This window comes from Grus americana, chromosome 5 (genome assembly GCF_028858705.1).
Source record: "Grus americana isolate bGruAme1 chromosome 5, bGruAme1.mat, whole genome shotgun sequence".
In the NCBI taxonomy this organism is placed as follows: Eukaryota; Metazoa; Chordata; class Aves; order Gruiformes; family Gruidae; genus Grus; species Grus americana.
The window spans coordinates 20,006,558-20,030,588 of record NC_072856.1 but is presented as its reverse complement, the minus strand read 5'-3'; the positions used below and the strand labels follow the sequence as shown (position 1 = coordinate 20,030,588).

Below are 24,031 nucleotides of genomic sequence, written 5' to 3'. Positions count from 1 at the left end.
ATGTTTCTCTCAGACTTTTTAGGTGATCCTACTTTTTTTTTGTTGCGTGGCCATTGGTGTAAGCCAGTGTGGTGTTCGCAGTCCATGCTAGTTCTGTCATTCCTATGACACAGAATCTCATCACTGATACAGCATACCTAGACATTTAAACGTTGACCAGAAAGCAGAGGAGGTGGAAAATTTTTTTCCCAACTTGCAATAAGAAAATTAAGTTGCTCCAATGTCTAGAACATCAAATGAGAAACATACCAGCTCATGGACACAGACTACATCTGGACTGGAGGGACTTGTTTGATAAAGCGTTGTGGGAAGGCAAGCATCCTTTTGGGGCTAGTGTGTGCACTCTGTGATGCGTTGTCATTGTGGAAGATTCTGGGGCAAAGCATTCCTCTTTGGGGAGAATGGCAGAATCACTTTCCACGTTCTTGGTTTCTGTTCTGGTACATAGGCAGCATACCTGACTGTTGCAGAGCAAGGGTTTTGGGGTGGGAAGGAGTAGAAAAGGGGGCTACCTTCTCCTAGAAGCCTGTTAACCCCAAATGTATAATCTGCTGCCTAGCTTTGCATTTTTGTGCTGTTGCTAAATTACAAATGGAGAAATATCTGTGATATTGTATTGTGCCAAGAATGGAAGATATGAATTCACATCTCCAGCTGCATGGTACGCTTGATTTCAGTTCTTGTACCCAGGTTTCTTGGTAAAAATATATAGTATCTTTAACCTGACTTTTCCTAAATCTGAGAGAATTTGGTATTTTTGGCTCATCTATGTTTGTGTCCACATAACCTCAGATGGAAGAGAAGGTTGGGAATGTTGTAAGCTATGGAAAGTAGAGATTACAGAAGAATCATATGCTAGGCGTCACTCCACAATCTCTACACAAAATGTAGGGCTTATTTCCTCGATGCTTAACTCGGATAAAGCAGTGTAGCTTCAGTGATAGCAGCTGTAGTACAGTCAGTAACGATCTGGTCTTTTATTTGGGAGAGGGGGAAGAGGAAGAAGAACAACCACCTTCATTGAAAGGAAAAGGGGATGCTTTTGTTCAAAGGGAATGATCTCAAAGGACAGGAAACATTTCAGTTGATGTCTTCACATGTTTTTGGGGTTGCCTTCAATAGCTGTTTTCAGGTAATGATCACAGCAAATTCCCTCTGAGCTGCTTCTGCAGTTTCTTGAGAGCTGCCCATCACAGATATTTCTTCATGGAGTCTCTTTAGCAGAGACATTAAACAGGATAACACATGTTGAGACTTTGCAATTCTCCAGATGCTAATGCTCTGCTGGTGTGGTTCAGCAGCAGGACTGATGTATTACCTTGCCTTGTCTCTCACTCAAGATGTGTAACCACTGAACTGCCTTTATTAAATAGCAAATGAAAGGTGGGAACTGGTACTTGGAGAGCAAATCAGGCTGTGGGACCAATACCTTTCAGTTGTGACAGGCTCTCAGCACTGTCAGCAGCAGCCAGAGCTTTATCACACGTGCGAGACCAATACATCTGGACCATCCCCATGTATTTTTCCTGTGATGCCTTCTGATATTCTTTGTCTTTATACCCGGCACCATTTACTAGCCTGCTGTCTCCTGGGCTTAGAGAAAGAAAAAGTGTGCTGCTGCTCTGGCATGAAATGGGACATTTAACAGGGAGGGTTTCTGGCACTGATGCATAGCTTTATCATGATCAGTGCAACTGAAGTTAGGGAGAGTGAGTGCTGGTTTAAATTCTTGATTTGCAACCGTTTTGAAGGTTTAGAGCTTATGTGACAGATTTAACGTGTGGCTCTTTATAATAGAAATGGTGAGGACATTATCCACCTGTTTCTTCTGGGTCCAGATTTGGGCTGACTATATATCCTCTTTCTTTGAGGACTTATTTCCTGGGGAATGATTTCTGTTATTGCCACTGTTAATAAGATAACTGCTAATTAGAGATCAGTCCTGTCTCTTTCCAACAAGTGCCCTGTGTGTACTGCATGTGGAAAATACAGATACAAGCTTAGAGTTTTGAAAGGCCAACTCTGAGGTGCCCAAAAAGAGCTGATAATCTCAGCTTTGGGGCATAGCAAACAGCTGAAATACCTACAAGGTCTCTTAGGCACTAAAAATCAACACAAATCTTATTTATACGTTTTGTTTTGTGAAAGCTGATCTTACACACATGAGAGCACACATTACACCTGACTTGAGATGTCCCTGGACAACTCCAGTAAGGACAGCAATGGATGAACTTGTGGATAGGCAAGCTGTGGCTCATTTTTCACATACTGGGCTTTATGGAGGGGTGCTGCCCTGCTTGCTCTACCAAAGCTTTAAAACAGTGGAGTGGGCTCACCTGGCTTCTACCTTACATATTAATTGAAAAGAGGCAGCTTCTGAATTGTATTACCTTTTGCAATAACATTTGTAAAGCACTTAAATGACACATTTACAGTCTCTCTCTTCTTTAAATTTAAATCTTCCTCATTCAGATAGTCACAGCTCAAAAGTCCTGCTCAAGGCAAAAACACACCATAAAAACCTAATGCAAGATAAATGGGCCCTCCTGGCTGCTGAGCGATGAGGACTGGATCTATTTGAATAGTTCACACAGACTGCATTTTTCATTGCCTTTAGGCACCTCTTATAGATATTTCATTCTCTTTTTTTTATGTTGTGCCTTCTCATGGTTATTATAGTCCAAAAAAAGTTAACCAACACTTACCTAAGGTGCAGAAACCATTGTAGACAAAGCTTTGTTGAGTTTCCCTACCAGCTTTGACCAGGGTTGTTGTACACCTACATGTGTGGTTTAGGAGCTGGTTTTGCAGTTGACTAACCTAGCTCTTCAGCCTAGGACATACTAGCAATATAAAGATAGATTTTGCAAGTGTACCTCTCTCTATGGTGAGAGTAATATTGAAGATGATTAATGCCAGTAGGCTAACTGTCCGAGATCACATAGCTCCTCAAATCTGCTGGGATGGGAAGGTGAAGAAAGTTAGTGTTGGGAGGAGCCAGCTAATCAGTACTTTCCAAGCAGTGGAGAACTCTGCATACACTTAATCTTGTTCTCCCCCTTAAAACTCATTTCATGCCAATATTATGGGGGAATTTTTTTTTTTTAATTTAACATGAGTGGCTCCTTTACAGTTCTGTAAAAACTCTGGAGTTTCTAATTGCTAATCACTAGTGAAAAATGTGACCAGTAATTTTAAATCCTAATAATCATGCTTTCTCCAGACTACTGCATTCACAAAATAATCTGTTACAAAAACTGATGCAATACCCTTAACAGATATTTTTCATGCACTTTTATTTTATATATGCGTGGCCTTTCACACTCTTAGTGCACACACGGGTGGTTTTGATGAAGCAGGCAGCTGTTTTTGAACTATTTGAAATAACCGAGCAGATGCATGACTTTGCCACACATCAGCTCAGTGCAATGCATCCCTCCTGTGCAGCATAAATCAGGAGACTTTGGGAGCAAATATATAGTGCTAGACTTCTCATTTCCTCATTTATCTTTGACACATTGTACCCCCCTGGGGGGGGGGGAAATAATACTTTGATGGGTGAATAAAGTACCATTAACTTTAACATTATCATCAGTCATCATGACAAAGGAGGACAAGTAGTCTTTGTGTACCTGGTTTTGCCACTTGTTTAGTCATCAAACCCTTTGCAAAATGAGTGTAAAACACTTCTTTATTAAGGCTGTGGTTCTATGATACAGTTTTTTTGACAGCAATTTTTTGATAGCAATATGCCACTGCTATGTTGCACCCCTAAGGCATAGCAGCATCTCCATCCATTGTTCTGTACAACTGCATGTGCTGCCTCCCTGCTCAGGGTGCCAACCTGGCTCACCTTTTTAGAGGAAGAACAACAGAAAACATGTTTTGGGGAGGGTGGTTTTTCTAAAACTGCCTCAGTTCCCTGGTCCTGGTCCCTACCTGGCTTTGTGAAGAGCTGACCTGGCATCCACTGAGAGGAGTGGGCTGGGCTGAGGGCAGGCATACCTGTGGGGTGGCAGAAGAGGTGAAATGGTTTTAAGACAGCATTTTCAAAGCAGTGAATTGTACTGAGAAACTGAAGCCTAATTTGATAACCTGTGCAAGTGTTGGTAGTGCTTCAGTGCCAAGGATGTAGAGTAGGCAAGATCCTTTGACATCTTTTGGAATAGTCCTTTTATTTTATCCTTGTTGAGACTTCTTGAAGGGGAAAAAAATCATCACAAGAAGCAGGGTGTGTTACACAGCATCAGGGCACACTAAGGAGTGTGAAGTTTAGGGGCTCATTCCAGGTCTGCTGCCCTACTGAGAACTGAGGCAGCACCAACTAATTTCTATCAAGTGTCTTTTTCAACAGTAGCCTTTCATGACGATGTAGTACAAAGAATTCTTCAAATATTTTTCCTCCTCTTTTTGCTTTCAAAAAGTCACTGCAAATATGTCAGATTGCAGCTGTGCTTTTCAAAGGGACTACTGTACCTTACAGAGGGATAGATTATTCACTATCATCCTTGGGTTTTCATTTTATTTTTTTCATTTGAACTATCATCCTGCCTCTTCCTCAAGCATAGCTTTTCTCTCCATGAAAGTGGGGCAAATGATGAGTGGATTCTACTGCATTAGTGTTTACTAAGTTGCTGCTTAGAGGCAATTTTCTTGCTTGCTCCTTGGGTGAATGTGGTATGATGACAATCTTTAATCTGGTAGAAAACCAAAATGTCATGCTTCCCCAGATTTCTTCCAGAGTAGCATTACTTTGTGCTCACTTGCATTCTCAATGTGCAATAACACTTAGGAGCCCATGCAGCAGAAAAAATTTTCAAAAATAATGCCCTTTTATAATATGTTAGGAGTTCAGGTCAGGATTTGGCAACTGATTTCTAGGAGGCACCAGTGAGGAAGCACTGTTTACCTGGCCATATAATTTGCTTGTGTTGGTCACAAAGCTCATTCTCATGCTAAAAAGGCAACCAATGAAAGAAATCCTTCTGTGGTAGCTTTGGAAATTTTATAGACTATTCTAAGAGGACAAATAAGAAGGCATCTGGCCAAAGCAGAAGACCATAATTAATAGTATAAAGAAGGTAAATAGGATGAATGCAGGCACCTGATCTCCTGACACAAGGGGATGGTCAGTGATAATAAGAATCTGGAAAACTGGATGTAAAGAAATTCATAGCCCTGCAAAGCAGCTGGCCTCTGAAGCTCCTCGCTGCCACCAGACAAGGAGGCCAAATAGCTAGAACAGGAACATTTATCAGCTGAGCTGTGTCAGGCTTGCCATACTCTTACTTTCTCCACACTTAATTCTTCCTCTCCTCTTCTTCATTCTCTGTCACTTCTAACCACGCTAATCAACTAAGTTAATATTAATTCTTAAATACTGAGTGTTGAAATATGTGGAATTATCTTGTGCTGCTTTGTGTGGCTGGACTGTGTGTTACAACAGCTGACCAGGTTTTGAAATCTCAAGCACTGTGAACTGAATAGAGCAACCTGGTTCAAGGGAGTGGTGTTAATCTGTTAGGATGAGTGTGGGCTGTAACCTGATGGCTTTGAGCAGCATTTTCCATCTTGGCTGAATAAGTCTTTAAGAATTTAACCCAAAGAGAGGAATGGATCCATGCCACTTCTTAAATAAAAAAAAAAAAAAATCAGAGAGAGGGATTTGCATGCCTAGATACGGATATTTTAGACACCTGAATTTCCACATTGAAGCTCATTGTTTCTGAATCAGCCTGCAAAAGGCCCTATAGACAGTTTCTATCTGGTCATAAAATCCAGCCTTTGAAGCAAACCATGCAGCACAAGATCCATCATGTGCTCTCAGCATATGGCATGACAGAGCATTTTGCTGTTGCAAATCAGTATAATCAGCCCTGCAATACCCTGCCTCCTTCCTGTATAGTACAGTTTAATACACAGCAGAGAAGAGTTAGCTTCTCAGTGAATATTTGGAAGAAAAACATTGGCCTTGCTGGAGGTGCATGGGCAGTGACCACGAACGTGCCTGAGCCTGGATATTTCTCTAGTCCTTTCTGCACATGCACCAGGGGAAAGCTTGGCAAGCATTTGCCTGCATTGAGATTCTGAACCAGGCTCACAGCCATTGCAAATGGATGATCCCAGTCTCTGGCTGAGCTGGTGATGATGAATTGAAGCCCTTGAGATACAAGACTGAGCAGATGCGAGTGACCTTAGCTGACATGGAAATGAAGCCTTATCTGCCTCAAAGGAGGTGTTCAGCTCATCATTGTCTGCTGTTGTAACCAGCAGAAAAGGAGAAAGGCACAGAAACTAGCCCAGGTAAAGTTTACCAAAAGAAGGCAGCTGTGAAGAAGCCTGGCCAATTTTTTTATTTAGTTTTTTTTATTCCAACAACCAGAATGCTAACAAACATTTAAGGTGTCATGTGACTCCGGTGGGGTTTTTTAGCTATTCTTCCTTCAAGTACTCTTTCCCACGGACAGTCTTTGCTCTGTGCCAGTTTGGGTTTTGTGCTTTTTCTGTTCTCTTACCATCCCCTTTCAATGTTTCAGCTTCTATTTTACCTTCTTTGCCCTGAGGTTTTTGGGGCCAGGTTCTGCATACAGATGGACCAGTGGGTTGTTACCTGTGTTAGTGGGTTGCTCAGTGAGTACTGGGCACTGCAGACTATCCTTTATTCACAGGCAAGAAAATAAAAACTTCCTTTTTGGTCACCAGCATGCTGAGACCTTACCTCACAGAAACTAGAGGGATTCTCATAAGTTTCCAGGTACAGAAATTGTCTCTTACTGCATATGCCTATATTGTGCCTAGCAGAACAGCATGTTGAACTTGATTGAAGGTGCTGAGTATAATCAAGGTAGAAAATACTGTGTGTCCCTTTTCAGACCAGAAATATGTTTGGGACATGCATGTGGACTTCTGGATGTTGATGGAAGCTGTTCCTGAGTTTGCAGATGGCGAGGTATGGACACCAGCAGGGAAGCCTCATTTGTGTCTTGTTTTTTCTGCTTGGATGTGAAAGAACCAGCCTTGTAGGAATCGCTGCAATACAAAAGTGGGAATTATGCATGGTGGTAACTTTAATTTTCTGGGTAGTCTTATTTCCTTATGAGAATCTTCCCAGAGGCATAAAATTTGGCTCAGACATAAGGATTTGCAGGAACGTTCTTCTATTTAATGTGTACAGTGGAAACTGTAGTTTAATTTGTTCATGGTGCTATCCTCCCTGTGGCTGTTGCAGACGTGCTTATTTCTCTGACAGTAGTGGCACAAGCAGCGCTTTCCTGTGTTTCCTTGGTCAATTGGCTTGCTGGCAAAGGCTGTTTGGAATAATAGGTCACTGTGAAATGAGGAGTCTGTCTTTGCTTTCATCAGAAAAGGCTGTACCTCGATGCTTGCTTCCAACAGGAAGAGAGGGAAAGCAGAGGATAGAAATCATATGTGAGCAGAACTGTTCAAAGTTGAGAATGTTAAAGCACAGAAGTGTCAGGAAAGCACCATTTCCCTGGATGACTGACTGCTCTTCAGCACGTGTTCATGCAAGGGCATGTCTCATAACTGTAGCACTATGTGCTTTCCAGCACCCTTGATCTGAAGACCTCAAAGAGTACTATGAACTCAGATGAGTTCTATCTGTGGCAATTCTGTGACAGATGCAATCACCTCTGAATCAGTAAGTCATTGACAAATGTAGGAACTGAATGGGAGCTCTGACTCCCAGTCAAGTATGCAGACAGAAATTAGCCACAATAAAGCTATTAAGCTGGACTCCACCCTTGCTCATGTAGTTGAACAAATAAAACTGGTTTGGTGTTTTTTTTTCTGAAGCATTGAGCACCCACTAGCTCCCATGGAAGCCTTCTGGAGTGGTGGTAGTTCATCTGTTCTGCAAATCAGATGCTTGAAAAGCAAGAGATGTTGTACAATTGGTTATGTTAGACCTATTGATCCTTCTTAAAAGAAATGTTGCATTATGCACAATATTACACAGAAGAAACAGCCTCAAGAGGGTAGAGTATTGGCAAGCTTTCTGACTTCATTTGGAGTGCATAGAGCAGCATAGGAATGAAGCTGAGCAGAAGAGATAGGAGATAAGGAAACTACTGAGGAGAAGGTGAGAAAGGTGAATGAGAAATACTGGAGGACAGTGGCAGAAGAGGACGAGTTTGGTCTCAGTGCAGAAGATAGCAGGGAAAGTGTATGCATGATCACCTGGGGAAAAAAACCCCCAAACAACCCCAACCTTTAAGAAAGTACATGAATTAAGTAGTAGAAGAAAGGAGAGTTTTGGTGAGGCAGCACAGCCCTGAGGAAAGGAGGGCTACTCAGGAACACAGGACCTTGTGTTCTCTTCCCCCTCTCCCAGTAATGTACCAACACTGTGCCCTGCCTGTACACTGTGTGATCTCAGATGATCTTGGCCAAGTCCTCCAGGTACTGCTCTAATAATAAAAGTAATAACAGTCACTTCCCTAAATCTGCGATCAGCAGGTTGAAAAAGGATGGGAAAGAGTAAGAGGTGGGTGAAAACTGTGTAGCTTTGGTGATACTCTTTATTCTTACAACCAAAATTTTACCTTGAAAGTGTTCCAGAAGTTAATTCGCTGATGTAAATAAAAACCATGTTGTTCCCCATTCTTTCCCTTTTCCCCCTGCATCACTAATGTGTAGCAGATGTAAAAAGAAGACAGAATCAATGTTTCACGTTATACAGGGGAAATCAGGTATTAGCTGTTTTCAGACTGTGTTTTGCCATGACCTGGGAAGGGTTGCATAACTATCCACTGTGAAGATTGTTGGAAAACTCCGGCTGTTTGGAGGGGGGTGTGTGTGTGTGTGTTTGTATTTGTTGAAAGAAAAGTAAGCAAATGTTTCCGTGTGAGAGAGAGAGACTGGGTGAGTGCATGTATGGGGTGGAGGGGGAACAGAAACCTGTGTTGTTTGTTCCTGCTGGGGTTTCAGGGTTAGACTCCTGTGACGGCAACCGTGAAGAAACCTCCTTTGAGGACTTCCTATTGGAGAATGCACAGCATCCTATCATTGGAAATTTACCACTTGGATGAAAGTCCTGTGTTTCTGTCACACTTTAAATAGATACTCTTTCTTACTTGCAGTAGAGCTTTACTACCAGCGAGTCCCTTTGTGGGACTGTGGTGGGTTGACCCTGGCTGGGGGCCAGGTGCCCACCAGAGCCGCTCTATCACTCCCCTCTTCAGTAAGGCAGGGAGGGGAGAAAGGAAGATGGAAAAACAACCCCAAACTCATGGGTCGAGATAAAGGCAGTTTAATGTAGCTAAAGCAAAAAGCTGCACGCAGAAGCAAAGCAAAAAGCAAAAGATTATTCTCTGCTTCCCATCAGCAGGCGATGTCTGGCCTCTTCCTGGGAAGTAGGGCTTCAGTATGCGTACCCCACATTTGTCCGTAAGACAAACATTGTAAAAAAACCCCAAAACAAATGAATGCCCCTGCCCTGTTCCTCCCCCTATCTCTCAGTTTCTTATTGCTGAGAAGACATCATATGGTATGGAATATCCCTTTGGTCAGTTTGGGTCAGCTGTCCTAGCTGTGTCCCCTCCCAAGATCTTGCCCACCCCCAGCCTGCTGCTGGGGGGAAAAGAAATGTTGGAAAGACAGCCTTGATGTGTGCTGGCACTGCTCAGTAGTAGCCAAAACACTGGTGTGTTACCAACAGTTTGCTAGCTACCAATACACAGCACAGCACCATGAGGGCTGCTGTGGGGAGAATTAACTCCATCTCAGCCAGACCCAATGCAGGGAGTTACTTAATAGAGAAAACAGCTTCAGGAGAACAGTTGTAGTGCTGGTGATGCAAAAACCCTAGTCTAACATTTTTATGTTGTCTCTGGTTTTTCTATATGTCCCTGAATAAGTCAAATAGCCTCTCTGTGCCTCAGGTTGCATATGAGGAAAGTGGCACTACTCGACTTGGTGGGCATAGGATGATACAGGTATTGAAACTGGTGAGGTATCCAAAGATAAAAGCTTTTATCTGAGTCAGTAAGCGTGTCTACCCACTGCCAAGATATTTATGTTGTATTCCTCATTTAAGTTAGGTGTGGAGACTTTTGTAAATCAGTCCCCTGCAACCTGTGGAAAACCCCAGCAAAGGAGCAAAAAGCTGCTGAGTGGCTCCCCAGCCTTCAGTCCTAGTGTTGAAAAAAAAATCCCAGGGGATTTCCTGTGTCAGAATTTATTTTCTTGGCTCTTCACATGTGGTGGACATGCAGTTTACTATTCTGGTTAGTCCTGGCTTTTTGGTCACATCTCAGACAACAACTGCCAGCATCAGTGATGACTTAAAAGGGAGTAGGAGTGTCTACTGGTCATTTGGGTTAAAGATCAGAGGCTTCAAATGGCAGTGCACAGACCTGTATTTGCTGAGAGTCCAATCCCTGAGCATCCCCAATACATAAGGATGTAATTGTAGGTGACTTGAGTAAGTCCTCTGTGAAATGCATGTGCAGCTCTGCCTGAGTAACCTAGGATATGGAGAGCAGGCACTTCTGCAGATCAGGACCGTCTGATTTCATCAGTTCGCGCTGGGAGTACCCTAGCTCTTCATTGCTTTAAGCCTGGGTCTGACAAGTACTGTGATCTACTCAGTTATTAGAGAGCCAACAAGAATTCCAACCCAACAATTCAAGGCACTGAAAAAGAATCCTTTGCCCTTATAAAATTAATTTAGGAGAGAAATTACCTTCTAGTTGACTACTTCTTTGCACAGCTCTGGTAAGTAGTTGATCTTCATAAAATATGGATGGATGTGATCTTTGTAAAGTCTGCTTCTTCCTAAAAAAGGACCTGAGTAGTGCTGTCCCTGGGGAATGAACCTGGGAGCTCTGGATCAAAAGGAACAAATCTGCATTGCTTGTGCTAAATGAATATGTGTTAGCTAGAGGCTTGCAAGTGTCTGTGTTCAGACTACCCTCTAAAGAAGAGCAAGGAGCCGCAATATGGCAGTTCGTTCATTTGTATCTTGGACTTAATTGCATCGTAGTCTTTCAAACCATTAGCATCCTGGGTGCCACTGCTTTATGGTGGAGCTGATGCTGACCTGTGCCCTTTGAGCTGGAAGTCAGGAATTGTTTCTAAGCCAAAGCATAGCTGGTATGGTGGCAGCTTGTTCCTTAGCCCTGATATGTGTGCTCTGACCACATGCAGAAAGTCCAGAGCAGGAGCCTTGGACTTATGAGTGATGGTAGGATCTTTTGGGCCCTGAAATGACAGGAGATGTACTGGAAAATGTCAGTGCATTCCAATGTGATTAGAGATGCTCATTGCCTCTTAAGATCAGTTATGGATGAGTAGAATGTTCACTAGGTAAAAAACTGGCTGAATGGCTGGGCCCAAAGAGTTGTGGTGAATGGAGTTAAATCCATTTGGTGGCCGGTCACAAGTGCTCAGTATTGGGGCCAGTTCTGTTTAATATCTTTATCAATGATCTGGACCAGGGGATTGAGTGCACCCTCAATCAGTTTGCAGATGACACCATTTTGGGTGGGAGTGGTGATCTGCTTGGGGGCAGGAAGGCTCTACAGAGGGATCTGGACAGGCTGGATCGATGGGCTGAGGCCAATTGTATGAGGTTTAAGAAGACTCAGTGCCGGGTCCTGCACTTGGGTCACAACAACCCCAGGCAACGCTACAGGCTTGGGGAAGAGAGGCTGGAAAGCTGCGTGATGGAAAAGGACCTGGGGGTGTTGGTCGACCGCCGGCTGAATATAAGCCAGCAGTGTGCCCAAGGTGGCCAAGAAGGCCAACAGCTTCCTGGCTTGTACTCAAAATAGTGTGGCCAGCAGGACCAGGGAAGTGATTGTGCCCCTGTACTTGGCACTGGTGAGGCTGCACGTTGACTACTGTGTTCAGTTTTGTGCACTTCACTACAAGAAGGACATTGAGGTGCTGGAGTGTGTCCAAAGAAGAGCAACAAAGCTGGTGAAGGGTCTGGAGCACAAATCTTATGAGAAGTGGCTGAGAGAACTGGGGTTGTTTAGCCTGGAGAAAAGGAGGCTGAGGGAAAACCTTATCGTTCTCTACAACTACCTGAAAGGAGGTTTGTAGCCAGGTGGGTGTTGGTCTCTTTTCCCAAGTAACAAGTGACAGGACAAGAGGAAATGGCCTCACAGTGTGCCAGGGGAGGTTTAGCTTGGATATTAGGAAAAATGTCTTCACTGAAAGTGTTGTAAAGCACTGGAACAGGCTGCCTAGGGAAGTGTTTGAGTCACCATCCCTGGAGGTATTTAAAAGCCATGTAGATGTGGTGCTTAGGGACATGGTTTGGTGGTGGACTTGGCAGTGTTAGGTTTATGGTTGGACTTGATCTTTAAAGGTCTTTTCCAACCTAAATGATTCTGTGGAAGTATTTCCCCCCTCAAAATGCTTGATGACCAGTGAGCACTGAGGAAGACGGTGCCTGGCTCTTGTAAATGATAGTTCAACCTGCCAAGTCATTTGGTTTTACAGGTGAATTGGGGAACGTACCTGGACCTCATAATGACATAGAGTGCATCTGTGTCCCTTGCTATGTCTTGGATGTTTGCTCTCTCAGCTTCTGCAGTGCTACCATGAGCTTGGGCAGCCTTTGTGAGGATGAGATCAGGCAGCTGATGGAGCAGAGTGTTTCACATCTGCAACATTAAGCCATATATAGGAAATCTGGATTTCCTGTGGCTAGGATCTCTGGCTCTGCTGCAGGTCTGTTGTGCCACCTCGGGCAGATCTCTTTATCCCCCTGGATGTTTAGTTTCTCTCTTGTTTGTTCCTGTCTTGCTGCCGTGATGCCCTCTGTACAGCACCAGGTTGTACAAGCAGCTGGGGTCTCCCAGCACTTCCATCACACTAATAACAATAGGAAGGAGGGTACCCGTCAGAAATTTCTCCTTTTTAGTTATTAATACATTTTCCTTTCTCTCTCTCTCCATTTTTTTTTTTCTTGCTTGAAGGGGAAAAATAAGTCAGCTATCTTTTATTCCTTTTAAAAGAAATGAGTCTTGACAGGTCTGGAAATGTGTTTCCTGCAGTTACTCCGTGCACACAGGGGCCGTGTTGGCTCATTTATACACCCACATACAACAGCCCAGACATTTCATTAGCTTGGTATATACCTTTTGTTTGCAGTGATAGGCACATGAAAGTACAACAGGAACAGGGCTGGAGAAGAGAAGAGGGGAGGGAAGGGGATGCATTGCTGTCTGAAAATCACTGTCTTGATGTTTTATTCCTTGCATATGCAGGGCAATCTTCTCCTTTTTATTCTTCTTATTGTTTACTAGCAGTGCTTTCTGTGTACAAGAGCTGACGTGAACTCAGATGATGGCACTGTGGCCTGTATGACTGCTCATGCCACTCAAACAAGGTTGATTTGTGATCTTGGCCGGCAGAGATACGGAGGAGAGCATGTAGGGGATTTTCCTATTGGTCAGGAGTGAGAGTGTACCCTGGAGAAAGGAGCATGAGGCAGATACTTCGCCAGCTCTCTCCTCCTCCCCAGCCTTGTCTCTGGTCACTCTTGCTTCTGGGTATCTCCTCCAGCAGGAGCTGATGTGTGTTGGGCCCTGCACGGGGACTGATGGCTGCAGGAGGACAGGCAGGAGGAGAAGGTGGGGGCAGTGCTGCTGTCTGATTTACATGCCCAGAGCAGGGGTTGTCCTTGGCCAAGTGCATCCACAGTGTTTGTGTGAGAACCGAAATGCAGTCGAGGCTGGTTAAATCAGCACAAGGCTGATTTTAAATCTCAGATATGCTGCCAGTCTTGTGCTGCATAGCTCCAGCCATCCTGCTCCCTTTCATTTTGCTGCAGCTTCATCTTTCCCTTTCAGACTTGCCTCCCTATTGCTCAGTGCAATTCCTGGGCGACTGGTTTTTGTCCCTAAGCCCATTTGTGTGCTTGCAGCTAGTGTCCTGGAAATGTTTGCCCTTGTCAGATCTGTCCCTCTCATTCAGCCAGCTACAGATCCTGGCAGATCTAGGCCTCCTGCCAATGCTTTTGCAGTGCTATGGTCTCTCAAGCAAAAAGCCACTCTCTTCTGTAGGTAGCAGAGGCTGACAGATGTTTTGAGTTCTGCTTTTGTCCCTGCCTGGCTGTCTTGGAGACAGAGAAGGCACGTTGAATCCAACGCAGATGGGAGAGATGTCTGCTGGGATCTACTAAAGGTCAAATGAAAACTGTGGAGGGAAGATATTAGTGCCATCTTTATTCTGTCCCTACCTCCTATCACCAGCTTGAGATGCTACAGGGAGGAGCCACTCTTGATATGTCGGATCTTCATAATATGATCTAGCTTTGTTCTGTCCTGGCTCTTCTTTCTCTTGAAGGCTGTGTCAGCACTCATGTTCTCCATACCTCAATTTAAAGAGAAATCTTTGGGTTTCGGAGTTAGCAAGCTGCTCTGAAGAGCTGCAACTGTTCATGCTTCTCATTGATTGGGGAATGACTGTCCACTGGCTCACACCAGAGCTTGAACTCCAGTGCTTAGTGAGAACCTCTGGTTTGAGCTAAAAACACTATGTATTGCAGATAGTTATTGCTGGGGGAAAACACCAAACCCCAGAGACCCACACACTTAAAGGGCTGCAATGACCTTATCTCTCCTGTGACTACGAGGGGACCTAGAATACACTCTAAAGAGCAGGGATTCAGTGTTACTCTAGAATCATTGCCTCTGCTCACACAGGTTAAACAATTTGAAGGCAGTTTGCAACTTAATCCCATTGGTTTGCTTAATACAGGTGAAATGTTTGTATCCTGGTGTAATGGATAAGATCTGCTGTGGAGAGCCACTTTTATGGTGTTGTCTTTGACTGAAAAATTACTGACAGTAAAATAAGCTTTATGGTGGTGTGTGTGTTTGTGGGTGGTTTGGAGTGGGGTTTTTTGTGTGTTTTTTTTTTTTTTTTAAGCTTGCACCATAGTAAGAAAATTAATAGTGGTGTTCTGTGTGCAATGCCACAGATTATTTAAGGTGCTAATGCTTATTCGAAGCTGTTGGTTAATTGAACATCACAGAATTATAGAATAGTTTTTATTTATTTCACAGGATTAAATTACAATTTTCAGTCATGTTTATTGACTGAATATCTCGGGGCTCAGGGTTTTTAACATTTGACAGTAAATTCTTAGCATTATGCTGAGGAAAAGAGGGGTGGGTAGGATTCTTAAAATACCTTCTGTTGTGTTCTCATCATCCTTCTGCACTGACGGCATTTGCTTGTTCACCAAATTGTTGTCATCCTTGCACAAAAAGTATGTTTCCAGTGGATGTCTAAGCAGTGCTAAATTGTAGCAGGTCCCTTGCTCTTTGGTACTGTTTCTTCTTTAAAGTGCTACACAAACAGTGCTTAAACCTTTAATTAAGGAATGGTTTTCAGAAGTGCTTAAATGATTTAAGAATGCAGTTCCCTTTGGCTTCTGGTCAGACTTTGTACTCTTTAATCTTTTTAGGTGCTTAAAAGACATGCGTTCTTTCCCTCCCCCAAGGGTTTGCTGAATCTGTGTCTCCTAAGCACTAACACGGCCCCTTTAACTAGAGTGTCTAAGTACTGTCCAGGCTCCAGTATGTTATTGCAACAGCCTAGTACAGAAGAGATCAGTGTCTCCATCTTACAGATGGGGAGTTAAGACATAAGGGAGATGGGGTGACTTGCCCCTAGCCAGACAGGGTTTTTGAAGCACAGATCCTCAAGTCCTACAGTAAACTCCTGAGCAGGACATTGCTCGGCTTCTTTACAGGGAGGTGCTAAATGTTCTCTGTCATGCTTTGCTGAGTCAGGGCCTTGGCCTCTTCCTGACACGGTCTATTTGTCAACACATACAAGTACTTGCCAAAACTGCTGAGGTTTTGCTACAAACTAAAATGTTGTCATCAAAACCTCTCAGGATTGCACTCTGATAAATTATTCCATGTGCCGAGAAAAGGAAGATAAAGAGCAGGCAGAGGAAATGCATTTAAATGCAGTAGTCTGCGTGTATCTTTTGTTGTTTCACTCATGATGTCTGACAGTGGAAGAGCATACAAAGTACAAACTCTCTGGTGTTGGGCTTTTTCTCTAAATAGCCCTTCTGTTAATGGTGGCTCTGTCATAAGATCATGTTGGGTGAGCTTTGGGACCACCTCTGCAGGGCTCACCTATACACCTTGGGACCTTTGAGCATGGGTGGGGATTATAGGGAATTTAAGCAAGCAAAGATGGAGTGAGTTTGAAAAAAATCTTGCTTTGAATTTTTTTAAGATGCTGCTTTGGGATGCAGTGATGCCTTGTAATTGTTTGGAACAGCTATAGCCTTGCTGTTAGGAGAGAAGTGGGGTTTCTGGGGAGAATGTCCTTTTGGGGGTGGCAGGGTGAAGCCTTATCACTGACCTAGGTTTTATGCCTGGTGCTTTCTTTCTATAACGATTACCTCTCTGCAGCCATTACAGCTTGTGCTGTGGACAGTCTTCCCATGCGGGTGGAGCATAGGAACATTTTTCTCAAATGAGAACTTAATTAAAAAGGTTTAGAAAAACATAATTCTGTGAGTTAATTATTTCTTGGCAGTTTTTAACAATGAATGACAATGTTCAGCATTTTGGCTTCTGTATGCTTTTTACCTTTTTTTTTTTTTTTTTTTTTTTTTTTTAGGTTTTGGTTGCTGCTGCTGCTGTTTCTTTCTCTTTATGTTGACGGGTCCTTGGTTAGCCATGGTGTTTTGTGTTGGCTTGACAATGGTGTGTGTCCCAGAGACTGTGTGTTTCAGTTATCTGGTCTGGGCCAATTGAACAGCTGTAGTCCTCTGGCAGGATGTGTTCCTGAAATGAAAAATATGGTTCTAATTTATTTTTGTTTATTTTAAATCCTGTTTGGCTGCCAATGCTTTATTCTTACTGCATTCTGATTATGAACAGTGACAAAACTAATTTGCTTGAAGTTTAAAAAACCTGAAGTATAGCTTTTTGGTTTTTTTTTTTTTTTAAAGGATAATATTTGTATTGTTTTGAAATCTTTTAGAATGCTTTTTCATTGTCTATTTTATGTTGCTTTATTTGAGATCATCAAATTTACTCCCCAGGGATGTTCAGGGGAGCACTTGCACGCCAAAGCTGAGCCCATCAGCTAAGTTGGTGATGCCTCTGTTAAAACATATTTAAGAAAGGGCAAAAAACACCACACAGAGAAGGAGGGGAAAAAAAGAGAGTGAAAAACAACAGAGGGAGCACCAAGGTCAGGGAAGAAGAAGGAGGAGGAGGTGCTCCATGGTGGCAGTATTACTTGCAGCCTGTGGAAGACCCCACACAGGAGTAGATGGATATTCCCAAAGGAAGTGGTGGCTGTGGAGAGCCTACACTGGAGCAGAGGAAAGGTGTGAGAAGGAAGGAGGAGCAGAGAGGAACTGTTATGTATTGACTGTATATCTTCATCAATGACATAGTGGGATTGAGCACACCCTCAGGAAGTTTGCAAATGACACCAAGCTGAGTGGTGTGTTAGACACACATGAGGGATGGGATGCCCTGGACAAGCTCAAGAAGTGGGCCCATGTGAACCTCACGAGGTTTAACAAGGCCAAGTGCAAGGTCCTGCACATGGGTCAGGGCAACCTCTGATATGGATACAGGCTGGGGGATGAAGGGATTGAGAGCAGCCCTGTGGAGAAGGACTTGGGGGTACTGGTGGATGAAAAGCTGGACATGACCTGGCAATGTGCACTTGCAGTCCAGAAAGCCAACTGTGTCCTGGCCTACATCAAAAGAGGTGTGACCAGCAGGTCAAGGGAGGTGATTCTGCCCCTCTACTCTGCTCTGGTGAGACCCCACCTGGAGTACTGCATCCAGCTCTGGAGTCCTCAGTACAAGAAAGACATGGACCTGTTGGAGCGGGTCAAGAGGAGGGTCACAAAGTTAATCAGGGGGAGGGAACACCTCTTCTATGAGAACAGGCTGAGAGAGTTGGGCTTGTTCAGCCTGGAGAAGAGAAGGCTCCAGGGAGACCTTATTGTGGCCTTTCAATACTTAAAGGGGCCTTATAAGAGAGACAGGTGTGGTGGGTTGACCCTGGCTGGAGGCCAGGTGCCCACCAGAGCCGCTCTCTCACTCCCCTCATTCACTAAACAGGGGAGAAAAGGCATAACGAAATGCTTGTAGGTCGAGATAAGGACAGGGAGAGATCACTCACTAATTATCGTCACGAGCAAAACAGACCAAACTTAGAGAGGGAATTCATCTAATTTATTACTAGGCAAAACAGAGTAGAGGAATGAGAAAATAAAATCAACTCTTAAAACACCTCCCCCCACCCCTCCCATCTTCCCGGGCTCAACTTCACTCCTGGCTTCAACCTTCCCCCCCTCAGCGGCACAGGGGGACGGGGAATGGGGGTTACGGTCAGTTCATCACATGTTGTTTCTGCCGCTTCTTCATCCTCAGGGGGAGGACTCCTCTCATCGTTCCCCTGCTCCAGCATGGAGTCCCTCTCACGGGGTGCAGACCTTCAGGAGCAGACTGCTCCAGCGTGGGTCCCCCACAAGGTCACAAGTCCTGCCAGCAAACCTGCCCTGGCGTGGGCTCCCCTCTCTATGGGTCCACCGGTCTGGCCAGGAACTTGCTCCAGTGTGGGCTTCCCACAGGCCACAGCCTCCTTCAGGTGCCTCCACCTGCTCCGGCGTGGGGTCCTCCACAGGCTGCAGGTGGAATCTCCACACCCCCTCATCCTTCCTCCATGGGCTGCAGGGGGACAGCCTGCTTCGCCATGGTCTTCACCACAGGCTGCAGGGGGATCTCTGCTCCGGCGCCTGGAGCTCCTCCTCCCCCTCCATCTGCACTGACCTTGGTGTCTGCAGAGTTTCTTACATCTTCTCACTCCCCTCTCCGGCTGCAAAAGCTCTCTCTAACTTGGTTTTTTTCTTCTTCTTAAATATGTTATCACAGAGGCGCTGATTGGCTTGGCCTTGGCCAGTGGTGGGCCCGTCTTAGAGCCGTCTGGCATTGGCTCTATCAGACACAGGGGGAGCTTCTAGCAGCTTCTCACAGAAGCCACCCCTGTAGCCCCCCCCACTACCAAAACCTTGCCACGCAAACCCAACATGACAGGGACAAGCTTTTTAGTAGGGCCTGTAGCGATAGGACAAGGGGTAACGGTTTTAAACTAGAAGAGAGTATGTTTAGACTAGACACAAGGAAGAAATTTTTTTATGGTGAGGGTGGTGAAACACTGGCACAGGCTGCCCAGAGAGGTGGTAGGTGCCCCATCCCTGGAAACATTTAAGGTCAGGTTGGATGGGGTTCTGAGCAACCTGACCTGTTTGGAGATGTCCCGGCTTATTGCAGAGGGGTTGCAGTAGATGACCTTTTAAGATCCCTTCCAATCCAAACCATTCTGTGATTCTATGACCACAGCCCCCATCCCACTGTGCTGCTTGGAGTGGGGAGTAGGGTCTGGAGAAAAGGAGTGAAGTTGACCCTGGGAGAGGGGAGAGGAAAGGCGATGTGTTAATGTTTGTCTTTTTGTTTCTTACTACCTGAATCTGTTTTCCTTAGCAATAAGTTTAGTAATTTTCTTCAAGTCACATCTGTTTTGTCTGCAATGGTAATTGATAAGCAATCTCCCTGTCTTTATCTCAACCCACAGGCCTTCTCATTCATATTCTTATTATTTTCTCCACGTTCTGCTGAGAGGAGGGAGTGAGCAAGCATCTGGGTGGGCATTTGGCTCTTAGAAAGGCTAACCCACCACAGCAGGCAAGAGGTTTTATAGCAAACTAAGCAGGTCTCACACTTGTATGCTGTTCTGCACTGCAGCTGTAAGCCACAGCTGTACCTAAGCTGGCTCATTTAAATGAGCAACTGCAGCAATGTGGAGCTCAGTGCTGGCTTCACAAATTTGCCTGGTTGGTTGTCCAACATCCTAAGAGGGTTTTTAAGGAAAGCAGTCTGCCCCTTCACCCTTCTTCCTCTCCTCACAGCTAACACAAAATACTTCCGACAATGTCTGTATCTGCTGAGTTTTCCTTATGGTATTCTACCATGTATGTACAAACGTCATATTTCTTGCAAAGGTCTTATGCTGTATGCAAATGGGAGACTTGTAGTCTTTTGCACTTGCAAATAGGAGAGAGGAGCTTGCTGGCTTAGTTGCAATCAGAAGGGACGCATCTCTGACAGATAGAGTAAGATGCCCTCTTTGATATGAAAGAGAGTAGAAGCTGTCCTTGGCTACTTGGAGACAGGAGTTGGGCTCCATATGACATTGCTGATCTCAAGAGATCAAATCAAACTAAATCATGAGATTCTTAAAAAAGAAAAATAATTCTTAAAAGACCAACAAATTTATCTTGAATTTACTTTCTCTTTTGACTTTTATGCTGTGTTTGCAGGAGGGGAAGGTCAACAATGTGATTGTGAGTGCGCATAAAAATGCATTCACCTTCATATACTTCCATGTGTGCTGAGACAGTGACTCCTCCATTATTCTTTCTTCACTGCTAAAGTAAGTGCCACTCACCTTCCTTATGATATTGAGTTTTTCTTCTCCTTCCTTTGCACTTTTTCTCCTGTATAGCCCTTTGGTATGTGGAATAAAAGATGATGCTGGAGTAAGCTGCAGAACAAGAAATGACAGAGCTTGAATGCAGTGGGCACAAGCGTGTCAGTCCCTTGTGGAGAAAAAAATCCCCAAATCAGATATTTGGGGAGTATTTTGCTTCAGGGTCCTATACAGAACTCTGCTTGAATTAGCAGGCCTAAAAATAACAGAGCTGGTGGAGCTACTCACTTCATATCAAGGACTCTCACAGTGTCCTGAAAGTGCTAAATGCTGTGATCTATGATTTATTTGTGAGAGCTGGCAATGCTGTTATGTGATTATATCAGTCATGGTCTCTGTACTTCCTACCACTCCTTCCTGCTGTGACCCTGCTGTCAGGAGAAAGTAACCATCTACATGATCCACATCCAAATACATTTTTTTTTTCCTGGGGAATTATATTGATTTTGTAAATATGCACTCAATTAGCACAGTCTGCTAATTCTAAAAATATGTTTGTTTAGCTGTCTGTGCCCTTTTTGCTAATGCATACAGTATGACATTGTGCTAGGAGTTGGGTGACCTTTGATTTTGTTTGTAGAATATAAATCAGCGCCATTGTAGGCTGGTTCCTTATTTTCTGTATGTCAAGACAGCTCTGTTGTCCTGATACTAACGTACTGATTTATATTTGGCAGGATTTGCTTCTCTTAGTAGGAGTAGACCGTCTCTATTGTCTAATAAATACAAGCAGGCTTAATAGATTTCCAGGAGAAAGTGTTATGATCACCTAGACTTCCTGGTTAACTTGGGCTAAAGAACCTCATTCAGCAGTTTGTGCACCTAGCCCTTAATTTTTGATTTCTGCTGCCGTGCATTGTAGGAAACCATACTGCTTTCACTGAGGATTTGAAATGACAAAGTACTGTGTGGTTTATTAATTTGTGGCAGTGGTTAATTACTCTTTGTAAAAAATTATTCAGCTTTTCTTCAGTTTGCATTTTGCCCAGTTTTAGCTTGAATGGTTCTCAATGTGCCCTTTCTGCTATTTTAACAGTTCCTTTCCATTACAGGAAATCATATTCCTATATAGGTCATTATACCTGGTAAATTAGGCAGTTTAAAGTTTCCAGTATTAAGGTTCACATACAGGAGAATGTGTTCCATAGGCTTCAAGTAGGACTAATGGTCATCAGATATATTTTTATTATGATTTTTTTAAAAGATATTTTTATAAATCTTTCACATCGGAGAACATGCCTTTTGAATTTCCTTCTAGCAGATTTCTGTGCCACTAACTGACTTGGGATGGTTCACCATGACTACAAAACCTAGGAAAGACCTGAATGGCTTAAAACCTCCTTGGCAGCCAAACACTGCAGATCTAGGGTTTTTTTGTGAGACAAAAATGAAAATGAAATGAAATTACATCTATGAGAAGGAAAGAAAGTACATCTCTTTGGGCTCCACATCCTCATTTTCTATGCTGTAGCTACCTTTGTTCTTTAAGGACATAAAAGCCAGGCAGCTTGTTATATAATGTAGCTTCAACATGTATATGTATATAGAAATAAAATATTTTGCCTTTTAACACTTTATAAGCATTGCTTTTCCTGGAGAACAAGCAAACGGTGTTAATTTCCTTGATGTTCTCTGTTAGCAGCCAATGCTGTGTGATCTCGTAGAGAGCTGCAGGAGTATCAAGGCCTTTTGATTTAATGCCTTTGCTTTCCTTTTATAACAAAAACCAAACAGGTGGAGATGTGTGTGTCTTTTTTGTCAAACTACTCCAAAAGAGGCTGGCCAAGGATGTAGGTGGCTGTAACGTTGTGTACCTGGGGAGCAGAAACTGCTGTGGTGAGACTGCTGGCAGTCAGCCACTCTGTGCTGTCAAGTCAGTACAGTCAGGGCATGTTTGGAGGGGAATAGAGGGTCCCTCCCCACCATGCAGATGGGCAAGGGAGCTTGCAAGTGAGAAGACTTTGGATTAGACATCAAGTCTTGGCTAGCTCTGGTGTAAAGTGGAGCAACTACAGGGCAGCTGGGCGTCTGTGCTGCCATGGTCCTTATGCAGTCGGCAGTGCCATCTCTTTCTTGAACAAGTCTTTCCTTGCAGGTAGGTACCTGGTGCTGCAGGCAGTGTTCCCTCATGCAAGGTGTCCAGCTTTCCCCAGACCCGGTTGTTGTGACCCCCCCTAAATAGCAACTCCCTGACTCACTCTTGAACAGCTGCTAAATTTGGATGCTACAGACTTGGATGCCCATGGCTGGCAGCATCATATGTCCAGTTCTTCCTTAGTTGTTAGGGCTTTGTTAGATGCTGAACTCTGACCACAGCACTTGAAGTGAGCGGACAGTTGTATGCATCCCAAGCATGTGAAAATTCGCTTGCCAAGTATTACAGGTGCTTTTGTAAGCCCTAAACACCTTGCATTTATGTTCTTTCTGTGAATACTGAGGATAAAAAAAAAGAAAGTCCTAAGATTTGGAACTGATTAAAAGAGAGAAGGAACATAGTAGTTTAGATAACCAGGTGTACTCAGCAAACTCATTTACTGGGGTTACTTTTGCCTGTAGCCATGTTTGTGCTATTGGCAAAGTGGCAGTCCTGTCACAGGAAACAATTTTCTACTCAATTCTCACCTGGGTGCGGGAGCCTAGAGTTACCAGCTGTATGAGAGCAGGAAGGACAGAAGACAGTTTTCAAAAACAGCATTTACAATGGTTAGGTGTTCCTATACTCTTCTGGAATGACTGCTGTGCTGTGTAACGCTGCAGAAGTGGCACATTATGAAGAACATTGTGGACATTTGTGTGTTTGTGGTTCTTTATTTGCAATTTTAAAATTCTTTAATACTTTCAAAACATAAACAGCTATGCAAGTTGTTGAGTTGCACTGAAACTGAATGTTGTAATACATTTTAAACTAGTTTTGGGAAGGTAACCTCAAGTCACTCAGTGGATGTAGATATTTTGCTGCAGCCTTGTGTGCTGAATCCCATCATGGCAAGGCTCAGTTCATCAAAGTAGAATTCATCTCATCTGTCTCTAGCTATCTAAACTTAAAGCATCTAGGCCAGAAAGTGCTTCAGTACAGCTGTTTCAGGTGCCTTTTTTAAGGGTGGGTAGGTCATGCTCAGATGATGTCTGTCACCACTGGCTGCAGGGTACATGGAGAACTAGTTTGGATGCTGTGCCTGAGTTCACCTGTGGGGCAGCCTCACAGTCCGGAAGAGCTTGCAGCCTCATGGTGCATTTAAGAAAGCATTTGCATGCTTTTGGTTGATAAAATTTCTGCTCAGAACAGCACTTGGACACCTCCTTCTCTTCCCCTCAAGCAGGCATGTTTCCCTGGAATGACATCTCCAGCTCTTACCAGATGTCCCCTTCAAGCTCCAGCTGTGTCAGCTAGGATGTCACTACTCATCGCTGCTTCTCAGGGCTGGTGACAGTCCCACAGGGACCTGACAGCAGGGCAGTCTGCGGGAAGCCGAATCTATTGGTTTATCATAAACAATTTGCAGTTTTC

The 24,031-nt window shown here is 43.9% G+C and overlaps 1 protein-coding gene across 14 annotated transcripts in view; it reads left to right on the top strand.

The window, feature by feature from the left end:
• The window catches only part of TSPAN4 (tetraspanin 4), a 474,563-nt gene that overhangs the window by 120,685 nt on the left and 329,847 nt on the right, over positions 1-24,031 (top strand). For 5 of the 14 annotated variants that reach the window (XM_054825785.1, XM_054825781.1, XM_054825782.1 and 2 more), the window contains one exon: positions 20,354-20,466. The exons of the other annotated variants lie outside the window; for them this stretch is intronic. The gene's annotated coding sequence lies outside the window, so the exon portion shown is untranslated. The remainder of the gene's footprint in view (positions 1-20,353; positions 20,467-24,031) is intronic. 14 annotated transcript variants of the gene reach the window in all.